Source organism: Myodes glareolus, chromosome 5, assembly GCF_982192425.1.
Source record: "Myodes glareolus chromosome 5, mMyoGla1.1, whole genome shotgun sequence".
Lineage (NCBI taxonomy): Eukaryota > Metazoa > Chordata > Mammalia > Rodentia > Cricetidae > Myodes > Myodes glareolus.
The window spans coordinates 57637191-57649740 of record NC_142030.1 but is presented as its reverse complement, the minus strand read 5'-3'; the positions used below and the strand labels follow the sequence as shown (position 1 = coordinate 57649740).

General features: G+C 42.6%; 1 long non-coding RNA gene across 1 annotated transcript in view; it reads right to left on the bottom strand.

Moving 5' to 3' along the window:
• LOC146894911 (uncharacterized) overlaps positions 1 to 8876 on the bottom strand; it is a 36777-nt gene extending 27901 nt beyond the window's left edge. Inside the window, exon 1 of the long non-coding RNA XR_015001135.2 lies at positions 8812 to 8876. This is a non-coding gene — a long non-coding RNA (uncharacterized LOC146894911). The remainder of the gene's footprint in view (positions 1 to 8811) is intronic.
• Between the last annotated feature and the right edge of the window lie 3674 nt (positions 8877 to 12550).

Genomic DNA, 12550 nt, shown 5'->3' with positions numbered 1-12550 from the left:
TCAGGAAGCTGTGCCTGGTAGGGCGGGAGCTGGGAAGCAGTCACAGACATCGTGCACTAGAGGGTGCCAAAGTCCTGAGCAACAGAGTCTAACCAGGAAGAATGTCTTCACCTTGAAGCCTCAAGGGCAGCACCAATCAAGGAGTCCTGCGTCTTAGAGCTGGACTGGAAGGGGGCCATGGCACTTTTGCTGTCAGAGTGAGGATTCCAAAACATTGAGCAGGAAAAGACCCATGCTGGTGCTAGAAGCTTTTAAAGGCAAGGCCTCTGTGATTTTATTTTAATGACTATCCTAACAGCTACCTGCTTGTGCAGTGTCTTGGAATTATACTTGCAGCTATAAACATATTAAATCCTCCCAGCTCTTCTAACGGGTTATTCACAGTTTATCAATAACCTAGGAGGAGTTAGGAAAGTTAAGGATTATAAAGCTAGCAAGGGGCAGGACTGGGCTCAGATCCCAGAATCCAGTGTGCAGATATGCGTGGCTCTGCCTGCATCACGGGCCAGTGTTGCATGGAGAGATCCGTTGCCTTTTCTCTTCGCAGAAGGAAGCTGTGCTCCCCAGGCCTCCGTGCTAAGCAACAGTGATGTTTAACACCGCTGACTAAAAAGTGTCCCGGTGCTCTCTTGAATTTGGCCCCACCCCTCACTGCAACTCTAGATTTTTTTTTTTCAATGTATCTGCATGCTCACTTCTCCCTAGTTTTGATCCTGTTATGGGATTTTGACTAAATATACCCCCTCAACAAATGGGTCCTGTGGACCAGAGTTCTAAACCCACAACTGACAAAGGTGCTTCTTGGATTTCCGATCACTTGGTGTCTCTAGGTCCTGTTCCTAAGTCGTGGTGAAAGAACTGAAGGAAATCTGGAAGGTGAGGTTGGGTGACCTGGCCCTGTGTTTGAACTAATTCACTTCACAAAACACCAGCCCTGCTGACACAGGCTATTAGAACAGCGACTGGGTTTTATAAGAACCAGACAATGTCAGACTCTGGGATTGTTTTGGTGAAAACAAACAAATAAACAAAAACCAAACCACAACAACAACAAAGCCCCCAGTGTATTTAAATTTTCCCTCTGTCTTCCTTTAGTATTAGACAATTCTTAAATATATTCACTATTAATGAAATTCGGGTTGTTTTAATCTGATTCCCCTTTCTGGTTCCTACAGAAAGTTTTTTAGTGAGGTTTTCAGACCTCACTTCAAAGTTTCCTCATTTTGTGGAGACAGAGAACCCCTCCCTAAGATAGCTATGACAGTTAATATTGCTTGACAACTTGACAGGAATCACCTTGGAGACAAATCTCTGGGCACATCTATGGGGAAGTTTGTAGACTGAATTGGTAGAGGTGTGGAGACCCACCCTAAATATGGGTGGCATGAGTAAGCACGCTGAGGTCCTAGACTGCGTGAAAAGAAGAAAACTGGGTAAACCACAGCATCCATCTCTCTGCTTCCCGACTGTGGGCACAATGTGACCAGCCACCCCAAGTTTTTCTGCCATGACCCTGCTGCCACCAAAATGAACTGTCTTTGCAAACTGTGATCCAAAATAAACCCTCCCTTTATTTACTTTTCTCTTATCAGATACTTTGCAACAGCAACAGGGAAAGTAATTGATATTAAGACGCTTTCTAAAAAAAGCTACCGGTGCATTAGATTATGGTAAATTAAATCATATTTTCAGGGTACTTGCAAGGGAACATTGTGCTATAAGGAACCTTGTGATTATAAAGTGAGGAGATTTCTTTCTCTTTATCCTTAAATTCCGGTCTATACACAGGCTTTTCTTAAGATGTTTGGTCTGAATAGACTCTTTGTGGAGACTTTTGTGGAGTCTTTGTGGCTCTAGAAAAAAAGCCAATTGCTTCTGAGACAGGAGTAAAGTATAAGACAACGACAAAGTGTGAGAGCTGCTAAATGTGGGTGCTGTGGAATCAGATGGCTTCCACCCCAACCCTAGATCCTCTCCTTGTCTGCCATGAAAAGCTGACCAAGAGTCTCCATTTCCTCGTCTTTAAAATAGGAGGAAAATAGGCTGTACCCCCTGAAGCGGTTGCTCAGAGGTGAGTTCATTTACATATGTAAAGCAATATTAACAACGCTAACACTGAACACTGAAAAAATTATATATAATTATATATGCCTATAATATATCTGCATGTTATTAGTCACCTTTAGAGTGACAGTCACAATTTTTCTTCCACATTTTCCTAGAAGAAAGAGGTGGTGGACAGTACCCTGAGGCTGCTGCCCTTAGAAGGTACAAACAGAATCTGAAATAAAAAAGGAGCGGCTTTCTCCGAATGTCTGGGCATAGCCTTGCTCCCAGGCGTCCTGCTGTGACTCTGAACTCAGGCGAGGGCTGGCAAAGCAAGGCTGCAAGACGTTGTTCAGCAGGAAGGTCAGGCTTCACATGCTGCCTGAGTCGCAAGGCCATTCCAGAGATGCTTAGAAAAGAACTCCCACTGGCTATACCTGATGATTGAGGGCCAGGTCTCCCCTCAAGACACCATATCCACAAGCTCCACCCCCAACTCCTGTGGTCGAAACTGGTGGCCAGTGATCAAACGGAACTGCTTCCTGAAAACACTCCAGGTTTCTGAGGAATGCCAGTCAGTAATCCTAGGAAAGGTCAGAATTGGACCCCCTCTGCCCCACTGCACCTCAGCTTCCTCCTTATGGTGCCCCTTTTAACAGAGAGCTGAGGAGAGCAACTCGGTTGTAACCGGGACCTTTCATACTGCTCAAAGAACTGGTAGCCAGATCTCAAGACTGAAGACAGAATGGGTAGGTTGTAAACTGGCCTCCAGTTATGGCAGACACCTAGGTTAATCATAATAGAGCCAGCCCTATCGTGTATATGCCAACAGCTGAGTACCTATATTTAGCCAGTTTAAAGTCTGGAGGACTGCAGAGAGAGATTGTGAAAATCGCTGACATCAGCTTGTAGGCTACCTCCAAACTGAGAATGTCCCTGAAGAAATCAATAGTTGAACCATAGGTACCTATGGGGATTGAAATGTCCTCATCCTTAGGTTGGGTATCACCCAAAGGGAGGCTTGTTTTGCCTCTGAGACCATCTGGAAGGAAGAAATATGACATAAAGATAGGGTGAGGTGGAGGTGGCACATCCTGTGCACCCACTGTTGGTGTCAACAGCATGCCTAAGTTTTAAAAACTGTCCAGGGTCTCACAGATTTATGAAATGTATTTGTCATCTCACGGAAACCTCCCAACCTCATCTCTCACCCTCTCCCATTGAAACTCTTCTTCTCAGGAAATCCCTTTATTTTCATGGTGTGTGTGTGTGTGTGTGTGTGTGTGTGTGTGTGTGTGTGTAAGAAAGAGGGAGAGGGAGAGGGAGAGAGAGAGAGAGAGAGAGAGAGAGAGAGAGAGAGAATAGAGAGAGGGAAATTCATTTAGCTCAAGCTTCTAGCATGAGTTTGGATGGCAAGGGCATCCGTCAGTGGGGCAAGGGCAACACATCTTAGACCACTGAAGAAAATAATAAGACTCTTCTCTCCCAACAACTGTTAGCTTCTATTAGTCCCTCAGGAAGGGGTGATGCTCCCATAATTCCTCCCCCATCCAAGAAGAAATGCTGATGGTCTTGGGTGGGTCTCGTGCAGGGAGCTACAGCTGCAGTGAGAGTGTGAGTGCCCTGACTATGTCTTTCCAGAACGTGATTCCCTTCTTTGTCCCTGCGTATCTCCGGACTCGTACGTTCTTTCTGCTTCCTTCTCCATCATGTTCCCCGCGCCAAGAACGGAGCGCTACAGCTGTTCCGTTTAAGTCAGAGTATTCCACCCTTCCTTATTTCCAGCACTTTGGCCAGTTATAGCTTTCCGCATTAATGGAAGACCAAAATAGTAAGATGCACCAACGGTAAAGACGGGGAATGGCACTAACCTATGGGTGTAAAAATAAATGTGCAAAAGGCAGCATCACCGTTTATCACAAACAGTGGTAGGTTCCCCCACTGGAACCTACGAACTTTCCAGTTATGAGCTCTTGACCAGATTTACAGGACCATGAGCCCTTTCTTGTGGAACAGGTTACTCCCATACCAGTGCTACCCCTGTAACACTAGGATGCATGTCATGCCTGGTAGGTCGTTACGGCAGCTCTCAGGATTCACAGCTAGGTAAGACTGATAATGGCTTTTCTTCCCCAGCAGCCTGTGTAGATCCTCTGGCAGTATGAAAGCTAACCCGTGGGAAGGAACAAGTTTACCTACAATTTCATTTCTCTACACCCCATAACCAAACCGCACATTGTCTTCATCAATACAGTTTACCATCAGGTTCTGGTGGGAAAGCAAAAGGAATGACAATAGGATGTTCATATGTTCTGATTTTATCCTTTTATATATGCCCTAATATGTTGGCTACCCTTCTCTCCCCTGTGTTTGCCATCTTCTCTGACCTGCCTTTTTGCTTAGTTCTTTCTGGCCCTAGGGTTTACCCTTCAGTTTCACGTCCAGTGTACTCTACTATCCCCGATTCCCTTCCCACCCCTTGTCCTCTACTGCCCTTTTTCTATTCTGACTTTTACTACTGCTCATAATTAAATGCACTATTCTAAAACTTTGTATTATGAGTATACACATATAAGGGGAACATGTAGCATTTGTCTGTGTCTGAGTTACCTCACTCAGTACAATATTTTCCTAATCCATTCATTTTCCTGCAAATTTCACAATTTCATCCTTCTTTGCCACTGAGTAAAGTTCCATTGTGTATATGTACCACCTTTTCCTTATCCATTCATCCACTGAGGGGTTCTTAGGCTGGTTCTATTTCTATGTTATTGCAAACATAGCCACACAAACACAGAAGTGCAGATATATGTTTTGTAGGGTACAGGGTCTTCTGGGCTCATGCTCAGGATTGTATAGCGGGATTATATGGCAGTTCTATTTTTAGCTGTTTGAAGAATTTCCCCATTGATTTTCACAATGGCTGTTGACACTCCCACCAACAATGAATATGAGGTCCCCTTTCCCACACACACTTGCCAGCATTTGGAGTCACCTTTTTTGGTAATAACTGTTCTGACTTGAGTAAAATAAAAAAAAAATCAAAGTAATTTTAATTTGCATTTCCCTGATGGCTATATATTTTTAACACTTTACAAAGTATTTTTAGCCATTTTTTTAAAGAACTTTCTGTTCAGTTCCACAGTCCATTACTGGTAAAGTTGCTTGCTTTCTTGACCTTCAGTTTTTAAAGTTCTTTGTATATTCTAAACCCTAACCCTCTGTTAGAAGTACAGCTGGCAAAGACCTTCTTCCATTCTATAGGCTGTTTTTTCACTTGAGTGACAGTTTCTTTTGTGGTTCACAATCTTTTTCAATCTCACGAGCTCTCATGTAACCATTGTTCTTATTTCCCGAGTGGCTGGCATTTTGTTTGGAAAGTTCTAGCCCATGTCTACACCTTTAAGTGTACCCTCTCTTTTATCTTGGGTCTAACACCGAGGTCTTTGGTTAATTCAGAGTTGATTTTTGTACAGAGTAGAGCTAAGAATCAGGTTTTATTCTTCCTTATGCACATATTCAGTTTCCCCAATACCATTTATCAGAAAGCTGTCTTCTTTCTAATGAGTAGCATTGGCTTCTTTATCAAAAGTTAGGTGGTTATGATTTACATGATCTTACCCTTGAGGTCTCTATTCTATCCCCTTGACCTTTGTCTCTGTTTCTTTGCCTGTACAGTGATCTTTGTCTCTACAATGCAACAAAAAATCAGGTATTGTACTTCAGCGGCGTTCACAATGTGCAGGATTGATTTGGCTATCCAAGGCCTTTTGTGCTACCATATGAACTTTTCACTTTTTTTTTTTATTTCTGTGAAGAATCGAATTCTCATTTTGATTGGGATTGAACTGAATTTGTAGATTGCTTTGCGAGGGTGGCCATTTTCACACTACTATTCCTGCTACTCCACGAGCATTAAGGCCGTTCTAGCTTCTAAAGTCTTCTTTAATACCTTTCTTCAGTGCATTTTTTTCATTGTAAAGATATTTAACTTCCTTCATTATGTCTATTCAAAGGCATTTTTATTATGAATAAGACTGCTTCCCTGTTTTCTTTCCTAGTACTAAGAAACTTGACGTTGGTGTTTTAAGATGCTATTGATTTTTGTACGTTAATTCTGTAACCTGCTACTTTGCTGGAGGTGTTTATCAAGCACAAAGATTTCCTGCAGTAGTCTTAGGAGTCTCTTGTGTATAGAATCATGTCATATGAAAGTAAGTATGCTTTAATTTCTTGGTGTCCCTTTTATTCCCTCATCTTGTTGCTCTAGCTAAATCCCAGGCACTACAAGAACAGGCATAGGGAAAGTGAGCATTCTTATCTTGTTCCTGACTTTAGTGGATATGCTTTGAGTTTTTCTGCATTTGGCATGATGGTCCATGTAGCCTTGTCACATACAACCTTTATTGAATTAAGATATATCTCCTCCATTCCTAGTCTCTCTGGGACTTTTAAAAGTAAAGTTTATTCTTTTTTACACATCCTTTAAAATTTTTATATAATGTATTTTGATCATATGCCCTCCTTACTCCTTCCCCTAACTCCTCCCAGATTCAGGTTCCTCCCCTATTTCTAGCTTTGTGTCTTCTTCTTTAATAGCTTACCAAATCCAGTTTGTTATGGCCATATACTGATGGGGTCATCCACTGGATCATGGCCAGCCTTCCAGAGGCCACGCCTTTAAAGGAAACTGAATCACCAGTATGACATTTGATTTTGTCAAAAGTCTTCCTACATCCATTAAGACAATTATGTGATTTCTATCCTTGAGATCATTTATGTGATGGGCTGCATATAGTGATTCGTGCTTGTTGAGTCAAAGGATACATGTGAATTTTTCTGCAGGCTAAGCAGATGCTTCAAAAGGATTATAGTGTAAGATACCTTGCTGCTACCGTGACTAAGAGGATTGAGCTACAGAGGAAGCTGTTCTAGGAGCTAGAAAGTTGGAGTGTTTAGAAATGATCAAATTAGATGTAGTATCTTATGGTGAAAAGGCAAAAAAAAAAATGGACAGCACCTCCTCCATCCCTCCTTGAAGCCTGCATCCCCGAATGATTATGTACAGAGGTTGACATACAGAAGACTTGAGGGAACAGCCAGTGTGAGTCAGAGCAGAAGCAGCCAAAATGGGGCTCTGGCAGCATACCGGAAGCGCTGAGTGGCCCTGAACTGTGAGGAAGCAAGAGAGGGTATTAGCTAGATATCTTCAGTAACATGCCAGCATGTCTCAAGGACTAAGATGAATGACACACTATGGGGTTTGTCTGAAATGTCAACAAAGAGAAGGAGGTGGCGATTCGATGAGTGGAACAAGTGATTAGGAAGCGCTCGTTTGATGTTCACACGGAATGAAGTTCAAGCTGTTCGGGAACCGTGGAACATTTCAGCAAGGACAGTTTGCTTCTAATTAAGCCTTAATAGGTGTCTGGTTCTAATTGGTTTTGATTCTTTTTAGAATGTACAGAAATAATTCCCCATGTTGTCATCTTTGAGTCTGACTTGCCAATTCTGGAACTAAAGGAAAATCATCTCTAGCATCTTGCTATGTGCATCGTCTTGTTATGTGCATCTTCCAAGGGATATTTTCTCTTCACAGAAAGCCTTAGGCACATCTCTGTCCAGAATTCTGCTTTTCTTATAGGTAGACTTATACCTGTTTGTGGTTGTTCTCATGTCTAGGGTCCATGAGACATTTGGCATAATTCTCAACTGCTGAACAAAAAATCCTAAAGTATCCTAGATACAGGTCACTTGACAGAGAAACCAAGAGGATTTTAATTTTTAATTCCCTTTCCTCTTAAGAGCTGTCCTTTTAGTTTTATATTTACCCATAACTCTTTGAGAGAGATCATATACTGTAATGAGAAAACAAGCTACCCAGAATCTGGGGAAAACGCATGGGACTAGATCCTTCTATGATCAATGTCTCAGGTCCCAGGCCCACAATAGGCTGTCTCCAGGCTACAGGTCCAAGAGGGGCCCAGCACCCCTTTCTGATAGTGTATCCACAATAAGAAAGAAACTCCGGAAGGGACCGGTGAGCAGACCAGGAGAGGAAATGAAAATCCTTCAGTTGTAGTGTATTAAGTCATCGCAGCACTCAGAGGCAGCCACTCATATCATTCAGAATGTCCTGAATAAATGTTTCAGTAATGAGACGTGCAGAAAGGAGCTTGTCATCCCGTGATAGCCTTTCTGCAAAGAGTTTGATTTAAGGTTGGTATCAAAGCATGAACCATGCTAAAATACAATTACAAAAGAAACAGCGATTTCATTAGCAGGTTGCAAGGAACAGCTTAGGAGGCTGGTGTGAGCTGATGGGTAATGGCAGGAGGAAAGAGGAGAGAAAGGGGCAATGTGTGATGACAGAGCTCACTGGTCCTTCTGCTGCCGCACTGGGCAGGAGGATGGAGAAGCTGACTTCAGAGAGAGGAAGGGAGGAGAGGAGTTCCTTTTTGTGCTGAAATTCATGACTTTAAATGAGAGATGGAGCTTCCACTTTCTGTGATGGCTGATACCAGGATTAAGTCAACCTTTTATCTCCCATCTTCCAGCATGCCCTGCTTCTCTCTATTCATGGGATCCCAATAAGCTAAGGAAAATGTAATCCAGGAGAATTGAAGTAAAAGAGTCAAACGATTAGAGGTTGAAGTCCAAGCTCACCTATGTATTAGTGTTACCATATGGGTACCAGAAATTTCATCAAAAGCATCTTCATCTCTTGCTGTGCTTAGTTCCTGTGATGCAGACACTGGCACTTACCGAGTTCTGGATAGACAGTGCTAATAACCATGTGGCTCCAAGTGGGATGATTGAGTAAATACTCCTAAAAGAAAGGAAATGCAACCCTAAGTGCTCAAGACACCTCAAGTCATGTGACAAGACAAACTCAGAATTTGCTTTAACATTTATATTTTATGTGAAAAAAACTAAGCATTGTTCATATTTATCTGAATATATTACTTAACTAGATAATTATATATTATGCCCAGTAAACAACATACAAAGGATTGTATAAATTATACAATTTGTATATGTGCTCATGAGGTAAGGGTTTACAATTCTATTTATAGAGATAATCTGATTTGGGCTTTCCTTCTGTATGCTGTGAATATGTTTTATTATCATTGGTTAATAAAGAAACCACTTTGGCCTATGGCAGCGTAGAGTAGAGGTAGGTAGGAAAAACTAAACTGAATGCAGGGAGAAAGAAGACAGAGTCAGGGACACTCCAGGTAACTGCCAAAGGAGAAAGATGCTGGAACCTTACTGGTAGGCCATTTAAAAAATGAAGAGTCAATATCCTAATTAGATCTATATCTGCAAATGAACAGTGTGATGGATGATCTTCATTGTCAACATGGCTGGCTTAAAAAATACCCATGGTGATAGTACAATATACTTCTAGGTGTGAGTGATAATGTTTCCAAAGATCATTAGATGAGACAGTTTTGAAGTAATCAACAGGTAACTGAAGAGAAAAATAAATCACTGAGATCAGGTTCTTGGAGACATACCTTGCCCTTGACCCCCTCCTGCAGTCCTGTAGTCTTTCTGCTTTCCACTCAATCAAATCCCGAAGAGCAGCTTCTGACTCACGCTCTCATTGTCATGGGTTTCTTTCCAAGTGCACAGGTCAAACAACTTTGAACTGAACCCTCTGAAACTTCAAGCCAAGATTAATCCTTCCTCTCTTTAGCTGTTTCTATGGTGTATGAGGGTCACACCAATGAGAAGACAGCTCATGGTACAGGGGGTCACACCAATGAGAAGACTGCCTATGGTACAGGGGGTCACATCAATGAGAAGACTGCCCATGGTACAGGGGGTCACACCAATGAGAAGACTGCCCATGGTACAGGGGGTCACACCAATGAGAAGACTGCCCATGGTGCATGGGGTCACACCAATGAGAAGAGTGTCCATGGTATATAGGGTCACACCAGTGAGAAGAGTGCTCATGGTGTACAGGGTCACACCAGTGAGAAGAATGCACATGGTGCATGGGGTCAGGCTAGTGAGGAGTGCCCATGGTACATAGGGTCACACTAATGAGAATAGTGCCCATGGATGCATGGGGTCACACCAGTGAGAATAGTGCCCACGGCTGCATGGGGTCACACCAGTGAGAATGTGCCCACTACAGACAGTGTCCACTCAGGTTTTCTCTCACTCCTCTATCCTCACTGGGGAGAACTGCTCCCTCTCTACAGACCTTGTCCATTTTGAAATCATTCTCCTATTCTGATAGGGACCTGGAAATTGATATTCCCTTGAAAGCACAAGAGACTGTTATTCTACTTTAGGAAGAGAGCACATATTCTAAGTCTCTATTACTGGCTCCTCTTCCCAGGTGGAGGCAATGGGACCATCAAGGATTCTTGCCCAGTAAGATGAGTAACCGTCAATACACACTCTACTAATCATCCGATACACTCTCAAAGAGAACAGGCTTTCAGTTTCTAACCATAATGGAGAGTGCCTTCTAATAACCATAGTGAGAAACTTTAACACATCACAAACAATTGCCAGAGAATTCTGAAAAGTAGACATCAACATTCAGATTGAGTTGGAAAGTCAAAACAACCAGTACAGAATTTGGGGAAACTCATTAGATATTTGTCCTGTTTTGTCCCTTGTTTCCTCCCTCATGAAACTAGACAGTGTGGCTGAGCAACAGGACGGTAAGAGTAAACAGTCAACCAAAATGTACACTGCTAGGGGAAACAGTGCTTCAGAGGAAATAAAATGATGATATTCACTTTTAAAGAATCTTCATCTTGGGAGGGGGTCAGTAGCTGAGTGCTTGTCTGAGATGCAAAAGGTCCTAGTTCCCAGCACCAAGAGAGGAGGGGGGGCAGGGGCGGGGCTGTGCATCTGATACAAACCTCCAGCTTAAGGAAACAAAACAAGGAGAAAAACTAAACCCAAACCAGGCAGAAGGCAATAATAAAGATAATGGAAAAATCAATGAAATTGAATGATTTGAAAAACAATAGAGAGAATCAGTGAAATTTTTAAAAGATCAGTAAAATTGACCAACTTCTAGACATGCAGACCAAGGAAAACACAAATTACTAACATCGAGAGCGACATCGCCAATACCAGGATACCGCTGCACATCCCGCTCACAGTGCAGGGAATACAAGAAAAGACGATGATAACTGCATACGAATAATTCTGAAGCCTCGGGTGAAATGAATCAGTTCTTTGATGGATACAAACTACCAAATCTTGTTCAACAGAAATAGATGGTCTAAATAATTAGATCTTTATGAAAGAAATTTAATCAGTAGTTCAATTCCCTCCCCAAATAAACAAAGCTCTGGGCTCATGTGGCTTACTTTGTGAATTCTACCAAGTGTTTAGGGGGAGAAATTACATCAGTTTCATGCAGCTTCTTCACAAAACACCTCCCAACTCACTCTCTGAGCCTAGCATTGTACTGACATCAAAAGCACATAAAGTATTGCATGGGAGGAAACTGCAGACCAGTGACTTCTGAGCCTCACGTCTAAAGTCCTCAACAAAGCAAAAGTCATCTCCAGTGACATCTATAATAGAGATCTAGCATGTCCAAGTCGAGCCTACTCCAGGAATATAAATCTGCTGATTTATAACAATCCAACAATACGATCTCCACTTTTGTTGGGGGACTTTGTAATATAATGATGTGGGGGGGGAATGCACATGAGAGGTATGAGGAAATTTCCACCTGTGGCTGTTTATGCTAGACTATACTGAGCATCTTCCTACCCTTAACCAGAAAAAGACTTTGTGGTGAGGGAGGGGGTGCACATGTTTCCTCTATGCATTATATATGTATATAATTTTCTCCTTGTGACCAAACACCTGGCAGAAACAAGTTAAACGAGGAAGGGCATCTTTGGCTTCCAGTCTAAGAAGGAATACAGTCTACCACAGAGGGCAGGTATGGCAGCAGAAGCGTGGGGGCATCTGCTCATAGTGCGTCTGAACCGGGAAGCAGAGGGCTGATGGGAAATGGAGCTCGGGAATGAAGCTCAGGTCTGTCTCCAAGACGGACTTCCTCTGGTGAGACTCTGCCTCCCCCAGGTTCCACAACCTTCCAAACTAGAGTCTCTGGTTTTGGGAAAAAAGATTGAAATTCATGAACCCACAGCCCACGGAGATCTCACAGACTATTGGCGGTCTTTTCTGGTTGGTGCTGGAACATAATCACGCAAGCAATTCATATGAGATACCCATGGGGAACTGGTCAGGGCTGGGGGTGTGACGCTGGCTAGAGAAAAGAGACACAACAACGCCTCCCACAGCCTCCTGGGAAAGATCCAGTCTCAAGCCTCAAGCCAAATCAACAAAACCAACACCAGCTCAGAAAAGGACAAGCAAAAAATAATATTTTCTGAAGAAATTAGTCAACCCAGAAGCTTTCTTTGGTAGATGATGTGCTTAACAAACATATTGGACAAAAATGGGACTATCGGATGACCCCTTTCTTTCTAAAGTGACATTGAGAGCT